Raw genomic sequence first — 8,291 nt, 5'->3', positions numbered from 1 at the left:
GAACTTTGACATTACAAATGTTGACTACCTGGTGTGACTACGGCTCTGTTTGGCCAAACTATAGTTTGGAAAAAAAAACAACACAAACAGGTACAAATTATCTGAAACTACGGTTTTAGAACCCAAAACCATAGTTTCGGGAGAAGTGAATCCATTCTACTTCTGGCTTAAATTGGAGAGTATGATTGTGCCTATTAGAGTAAATCTCAACAATAATATGACATTAAGACCCTTTAATTAATTTTTTATAAACATATTTAATCTTATATTTTATAAATAAATATACACATATTAATTATTTATTAATTGTATTATCTTATGTATTATTAATTATGTTGGTAAAAAATATTATTAACAATTTTATTCCTTCAAATTAAAATATATCATACAATCTATGTTTTATGTAATTATCATATTAACTTATGCTTTTTTTAATAATTTGTACATATAAAAAGTGTTTCTAATAACAACTATCCAAACACTCACTTCTCAGAATCATTTTTTCACAAAATCTATTCTTCACAAAATCTATTTTTTCTAGAATCTATTCTCCAAAAGCTATTCTCCAAATCATAGTTTGGTTTCATCCAAACACACCCTACATTGGCTTGCAACTTTGTTCCTTCAGATTATATGCCTCCACTTTCACCGTAGTCTACAAGCTACAATAATCCGTGCTCACATTCTAGGCCTGAATTTTTCAAGGAGGTTGTTTGGTTTTACTCCACATAGAGTGCAGAGGTAATATGTTTTAAATTAAAAATTCAAAACGAAAATTTAGAATATGTATTTGAATTAAATTTGGATAATTCTGATGCTTTTATTCTTGATACGCATAGAAAATAAGCAACTGCAGATTATGAAGAAAACAGAGATAAAATTAGGGGGGGGGAAAGAACATGATTTTACTATCTCATCTTGACTCAACATGATTATTTTACATGATTTTACAAGAGAAATGGAAGAGGGGGGGAATTTAATGAGCTTAGTCTAAAAAATAGGAGAAGTAAGGTTTTAAAATTGTAATATAAAAGAAGATGTACGGAAAAATTTATAAATTAATCAAAAGCTTTTAATCTTAGTTTTCTAATTATTTAAATTAAACTCATTAAAATTTGGACCTTACTTTCCTCATTTTTTTAATGGCCCGCTTCCGTCCTGTACTCCTAAAACTACACCGTTTTGAGGTAAAATATGAATGGAAGCACTTTTTCTTTTCAAAAAAATAGCATCTAATAGTCTAAAATATTATTCTAGTTTCACTTAATATCCTAAAATAATTTTTACTGCACTTAACATTATAAAATATTTTTTGCATGGAACTGTTTTAGTGTAGTTTTGCTCTTAATATTTTTTTAGTAGCAACAAGTATCATAAACTTAAGATAGTGAGTGCTGATGAATAGGTGCTAAATGTATTAAATTATTTTAGAATACATTATGATACTAAAAAATATTTTAGGTTGTCAGCTATTAGATATTATGTACTGCTGGAAAAAAAATATTTCAAGTTTTTAGGTATAAGATACTAGATAGTATTAAAAAAATATTTTAGAATTATAAATAAACTGAAAATCACTTTAACATATTAGATGCCACTAAAAGAAATTTCAGGCTGCTAGATAATCTTTAAAAGGAAAAAAAAAAATTCATCATCCCCATTTTATCCCAGAACTACACCATTTTGGGGTAGAGGACGGTTCCGAAGGAAAGCCAGGTTTTAAAATTTTTTCTCTTCTTCTTCCATTTTTCTCATACTAAAAAGATTATAGGCCTTATTTGATACAAAGCATTAAAAATGAGGAATAGAAATTGCAAATCTATAGAAGTGGGATTGGGAAATACCATTTCCCTTTATGATATTATCTAATTTCACATATATGAGTTTGACTAATCCCATATAATAAGTAATCTTTTATGTTAAATACCTTTTTATTAATTTTTTCAATCCCAATTTTAACCTCTATTTTTAATTTTTAATGCTTCCTACCAACCAAACCAAACGAGATCTTAATGTCTCACTTGGCGCGACGGAAGAGATTTTGAGGGAAGTGGGGGTAGAATTGGGTTTTACAATGTGTTTGATAAAATGATGAAATTATTTCATTTATATACTTATATCAGGAAAAACACTAGAATGCCGATGAATTTTTTTTGGGCCGGGGGGGGGGGGGGGACGTGTTAGGGAGGATTCCATGTCTGAAAGGAGAAGTTTCAGAGAACTCACGAAGATCCTCAATCTCGACATGTCCCTTGAATCCTTGATTGGCAGCAAGAGATTTTTATTTGAAAACTTAAGCAAACTCAAGAAAATCATAAACCCAAGAAGAAGAATCATAGCATAAGCCCACGAAATTCTTTGTTCTAACGATAGAATCATATTAGATCATAAACTAGGACTAGATCCTTTGAAATCAAAACAGGGATTTGTCAAAAATAAAATCAGATTACTCCTCCCTAACCTTCAACCATAAGGACCTTTGAACCTCAATCGAAACTCCTCAGGACCTTCAGATCTGAGCATGGGTACTGGTTTGTGCTGTCGTCCCCGCCATCGCTGGTGGAGGAGGGTCGTCGGAAAGACCCATCGCAGCGACCACAACATCTCTCCATCAGAGTTTTGACAATGGATTTCGAGTTGGGCACCTCAACCTCCATTTTAGAGCTCCTTCCAACTCGCATAGGTCCTGCAATCACAGGAAGAGGATCGAGTAACCGCACAAGGATGTGTTCAAACCAAAACAAGAAACGAGGACCAGAGAGTAAGGGAGAGGGAGAAGAAAGCTGGCTAGTTACTGTACCTCGCCGTCGCTGCCCTTGCCACTGTTATAGCTCGCCGTCGCCGCAAAAGAGTGGAGGGAGGCGGTCGAGTGAGATGGTGTGAGGAGAGGGAAGGGCCATGATGCAGGAGGGGCAAAGTTGTGAATTAAAAAAATATATGAAGGTATAATGATCCTAAAATTTTACTTTCATGGAACTTGCTTCAGTTTCATGAATGCCCACAAGAACCCACTTCTATTATTTTTTATGGAAGTGAATTTCACATAGAAGTGAGTTCTAACAGATCAAACAGCCCACTTTATGTTCCTTCCAATTCTTCAGCCTCACTTCCCCTTCCAGCAAACCAATCGGGGTATAAAATATTGGTAATGGTTTAAAATAGTTTACAGCTTTTAGAGCAGCAAAAGTTACAATTTCCCAATTATATCATCAAAAGAGAAGTATGTGCGCCGAGGGTCCCTCCTAGTGGCACAGACTCCAATTTTTACTTATTTATTATTCACAGTGATCCGAAATATAATTCCATTTTACGTAAACATTGCTCCTAAATCCCAAAAAGGATTCACATTATCTGTAACACCTGTACTGCCACTGCCCTCTTAGCATCGGATAATGTCCTTTTAAGTAAGGGGACTCGTTTCATTAATCAATGCAACATTTAAGGACTCTACCGTTAAAAATAATGTCAAGTAACAAGGAAATAAAATTTGTTATATAATTCGAGTCTAAATATCCAAGCTCACTGTCTCAAAATTCAAATTCGCATAAGCAGCAACGAAAACCTTAAATAAAGTATTATAATCTATCAATAAAGGAATTAACCAAAAATAATGGTTTAATGTCCTATGATCAGGGCAAAGTAAATATTACTCCGTTCTTTATTATAAGATCTTTTTAACTAAATTACGCGGTTTAAAAAAATAATTAAAATTAGTTAAAAATAATTAATATGTAGCAAATGCAGTTTTTTCCAAATATAGCCCTACATATAAATAGATAAATGTGAAAGAGTAATAGTGAGATAAATGAAGAAAGATAATGTATTAAATACATTAAATTAGGGATAAATTGATAATATTGCATTAAATGTTCAGACAAACTCAAAGAAGATCTTATAAAAAGAGACAAACCCATTCAAAAAATTGAATCGTATAATAAGGGACGGAGGGAGTAATCAAATTAACTCAACAAGTACTTGAGAAGTGTAAGAGCTACTAGCTTATTCCTTTGATATCTTTTCTTGCTCCATATGAGATCTGTCACTTGGGAAAATATTAAATAAATAGGGTGAGTACTAACGTCTTAGTAATGCAAAGTTCAACTATGCACATACAAACCATTATACAAAAGCAATCCATATCAGCTATAAGAAAAAGTATTGCCACCGCTTAGATAATCATTAGCAAATGATATAATTGATTTCATAACATATCATCTTTATATGCAATAGATGCTTCCTCTCTTATTGCTCCGTCCAACCTTATTCTGCTGACTAGAATCATAGGCTTATCCGCGGTTTAGCCCACACATTGGACTAACCCAAGCTACTCTAGTGCTTAGGATGTACCTGGCCAAAGATACAAAGTCCAAGTCGAGATTATGGCTCCCCTCCTTAAAAAACAAAACCATAAGATATCACTCTCCCACGTTTCCTCTCTACAAACTTGGCCTGATAAGTATTCAGAAATGGGGCCGTAAAAAGGCCAACTACATTGTGTTAAGTGGAGGCAAACCACATCGTTACAGTATATCGCATATATCAATATCATAAACTTTCCTGTCCAACCACCAATGCATGTCATGAATATGTAACAAATCCAATACATAAAAGCATACTTGAAAGAAGATAAATCACCATAAATTTCTACCAATATAATCATCACATAATCATGCTTAAAAAAAATTCAAATAACATAGCATACTACAATTCTATCCTTTACCCTATTTTTTACTTCGTATTAAATCAAACCTTACATAACAGATCTGAAAATATTTTGAAATTTCAGTCCATATCTAATTATTATTGTTGTTGTAATTTTCGCTTTTATTTTCAAATACCTATTCACTTATTTATAATTTTTATTTTATCTTTCAGTACGGTTATTGATGTATATATTTACACACATATGATAACTATTTGTGACTACTTCCTTCAGCTAGGTTCAAACTTTAAATCTTCATTTTCTTTAATCTTTTATGATAATTTGGGATGTTATGTTACTTGAAAAATCATTTACATTTATGAGTATTTGTTTCACTTTTTTAAAAATAAAATAAAACTCTTCTCACATACTTATCTCGTATATTATAAAATTATTTTTAAAAAGTTAATACAGCAGATAAAAAGAAAAGGACAAAACTAGATATGGGCAGTATACTGAATAAGCCCCCCTAAATCGTAAAGCATCGGGGCCTAAGACCCGAAGACCCATAGCGCTGTTTTGCGAGACCATGCTCCTTTCAATGCAATTAAAAAATTCATACACTTTGTATTTTTTTTTTTAAAGAAAAAACCTTTATACACTTCAACTTGAACTGGGGCTTTTATTAGATTTAGATGGGAATCCATGGCATTAAGATTAGGTTTTCGGAATGCATGGCATGATCATTGAACGTCAGTGACTTGCAACACAAAAAGCAAAATTGAACATCTTTACGGGCAACTCGATTATTAGTGCATCGTACAAAATATTGCTAACCCAGGAACCTTTTATGTATAGGAGACAAAGCTCCAAATAAACCAGTTACCTGGATCTGAAATGTGAAATTTTTGTCAGGGAAATGTATTTAAAAGGTAACATATGATCATAGTCAAATTGCCTGAGTTAACTATAGCTTACTCCCTTGCCTCTTACAACCTCACCAATTTTGTAGACTTTGTCCAGTTCGTTCCCATTCTCAAGTATTTTAATTGACGCCTCGGGGCTCACTACAAGTACCATCCCTATGCCCATATTAAATGTTCGCCTCATCTCGCTGTCTTCTATATTTCCAGCCTAATAATGTAAGAAATCATCAGTATTAAATCATCTCCATATAATTTTCAACGAAATCATTTTTCAATGGAAATATAAAATCGCAGCAGTTTTACCTCCTGAAGCCATTTGAACACAGGAGGAACTTCCCACGAGTCCTTGTAAATATTGGCACCAAGGCCTTCACGAAACACTCTGGGTATATTATCTGTGAAACCACCACCAGTGATGTAAGCAATTCCTTTAACCCCTCCCTTGCTAACTAAGTCAAGAACCTGAAATTAAGAAAGAATACTCATTTGTGAGTAAAAATGCATTCAGGAACTTAAAACATAAATCAAGCATTATCCCAAGTCACAAAAGAATGACCTTTTTAACATAAATAACAGCTGGGGCCATGAGAGCTTCTTCAATCGAAACATCCCCACCAGGAAGTTGGTCTTGCAAGGAAAGACCACTTTGAGCAAGCACTCTGTAAAGATATATGTTATTAATATTAGTCAAGAGTAAAACTAAATAAACAAATTTGCAAAATGTAATGGATTCTTCGCCCATATCTGACCTCTGTACAAGAGAGAAGCGATTAGAATGAACTCCACTTGATGGGAGACCAATAAGAACATCACCAGCAGCTATGTTCTTCCCATTGATCACAGAGTCCTTCTTTACGATGCCAACTGCACAGCCACTAAGATCATACTCAGACCTGGCATCTCTGCAGTCTGGAGAAGATATGAAATCAACATTTTTTGCCTTTTTTTTTTTTTTGGGTTTCCTTTTGCTGTTTGTTTAAACGTTGTCTTTCATCTATTTTTTGGATTGTTGTAGCTTCTGTCTGTTTCTTTTGGTTTCTGTTTCTGGTTGTTTGGTAGACTTCTTCCTGTTTATTAATAAAATGATTCTTGTGTCAAAAAAAAATCTTAGCATTTATAACGTCAGATGCATGAGTGCCAGTGAGTGAGCATAAGGAAGAAGGTCCATTTATACCATAAAAAATTTTCGAATAATAAAGTAATAATATATTCATAGGGTTAATTTTTTGCGATAAAATTGCAGCTGAACAAATTACTTCAATACTTGACTATTAAACATAGATCACTGTCAGAAGAATTATGTGTCAGTCATCTACCACGCTATATTAGACTGAAAAAAATAAGCAATAATCTATAGTTGATTGTTTAAAATGTCAATCTAAATAGTAAGTCTGGACTACAAAAGCTCAAGACTACATCTAATCCCAGAACTTGTACTGCTCAGCTTTTAGACACATAGTGGAGAATTATACTCGGCCAAGGAAAAAATAATTTAACAATAAATGCTTTAGTGATCTGGTGAGGGCCAATGGATTAATGAACAATAAATTAAATACCTGCTACAAATAAAGTAAATTATAAGATTTTCAATACCTCTCCTCCCAAGAGGGCGCAATCAGATTGCTGGCAACTATCAACGATTCCTTTTATAATCTGCATTATACAAACTTAGGTGTGAATATTCTAGTATTCTGATGATACTTGATAAAACAATATTTAGTTGTCGTTATTTGAACATGAAGAAAACTTATGGCTACTTTTATGCAACGTAACTCTATGCACATTTATTACTACCTTTTCAGCAGCGTCAACATCAAGGTGCCCTGTGGCAAAGTAATCAAGGAAAAATCGTGGCTTTGCCCCAGAAGTAATGATGTCATTGACGCTCATTGCAACCTAAAGTAAAGAGCATAATCAAAACACAAGTATTAACCAACACGTGATTCTTGTTTACTGTGAAAAGCAAAACAAAAGAATCCAGTTGCCAACCAAATCAATCCCAATCGTCTCGTGAATTCCAGTTTCAAAAGCCATGCTCACTTTAGTACCCACACCATCGGTGCCGGCGACAAGATATGAATCATCACCTATCCAAAAGAAGCTGGTTAGTCTTACTTTATCGAAGCCTATTAGAAGGATTAAAACATGGTTGAAAGAGAAAATACCGTGAGCGAAAAGACCACCAAAGCCTCCTATTCGAGGAGCCATTTTTGCCATCCTTCGTACAAGTTCTGAACCAGCATCAATATCAACACCAGCATCCTTGTATGTAAGACCTTGGTTATTGTTCAAAGCACCGGCTACGACACTATCCCTCGACGTAGATTTTACACGGCTGAATGACGCAATTGATCCAATTCTCAATTCTTCAACTGCTCCATGTACGGAATGAAATTTGCCGCCATTGCGGCTACTTGTGCATTGACAACTGTCATTGTGATTGTTAGGCCTTGGTCGCATGGAAACAACAGCAACGCAAGGCGATAGCTCCGCGCAAGCTCCGATACTCATAACTGTTATGAGGAATTTGTGTGGCTATCACGAAGTTGCTATTAGAATGGAATTACGAAGAATAGTGAAACGGCGAGAGAAATTGAAGGTTTCAGAACCTAAACCAGCGGAGGAAAGCGGCAGTCTAAGGCGGCAAACAGCCACAGTTGCTTGCTGCTTATAAGTCGCAGAATATCAGTAATATATCAGCTGTGCGTAAGTTATACGCTACA

General features: G+C 34.2%; 1 pseudogene; it reads right to left on the bottom strand.

Annotated features, from left to right (window-relative positions):
• Positions 1-5,605: 5,605 nt before the first annotated feature.
• On the bottom strand, positions 5,606-8,079 carry LOC114745090 (phosphoribosylformylglycinamidine cyclo-ligase, chloroplastic/mitochondrial-like; annotated as a pseudogene).
• Positions 8,080-8,291: the final 212 nt, after the last annotated feature.

Source organism: Neltuma alba, unplaced genomic scaffold (assembly GCF_004799145.2).
Source record: "Neltuma alba isolate B1F8T4 unplaced genomic scaffold, ASM479914v2 tig00004529_pilon, whole genome shotgun sequence".
Classification (NCBI taxonomy): domain Eukaryota; kingdom Viridiplantae; phylum Streptophyta; class Magnoliopsida; order Fabales; family Fabaceae; genus Neltuma; species Neltuma alba.
This window is presented reverse-complemented; position numbering and strand designations above follow the sequence as displayed.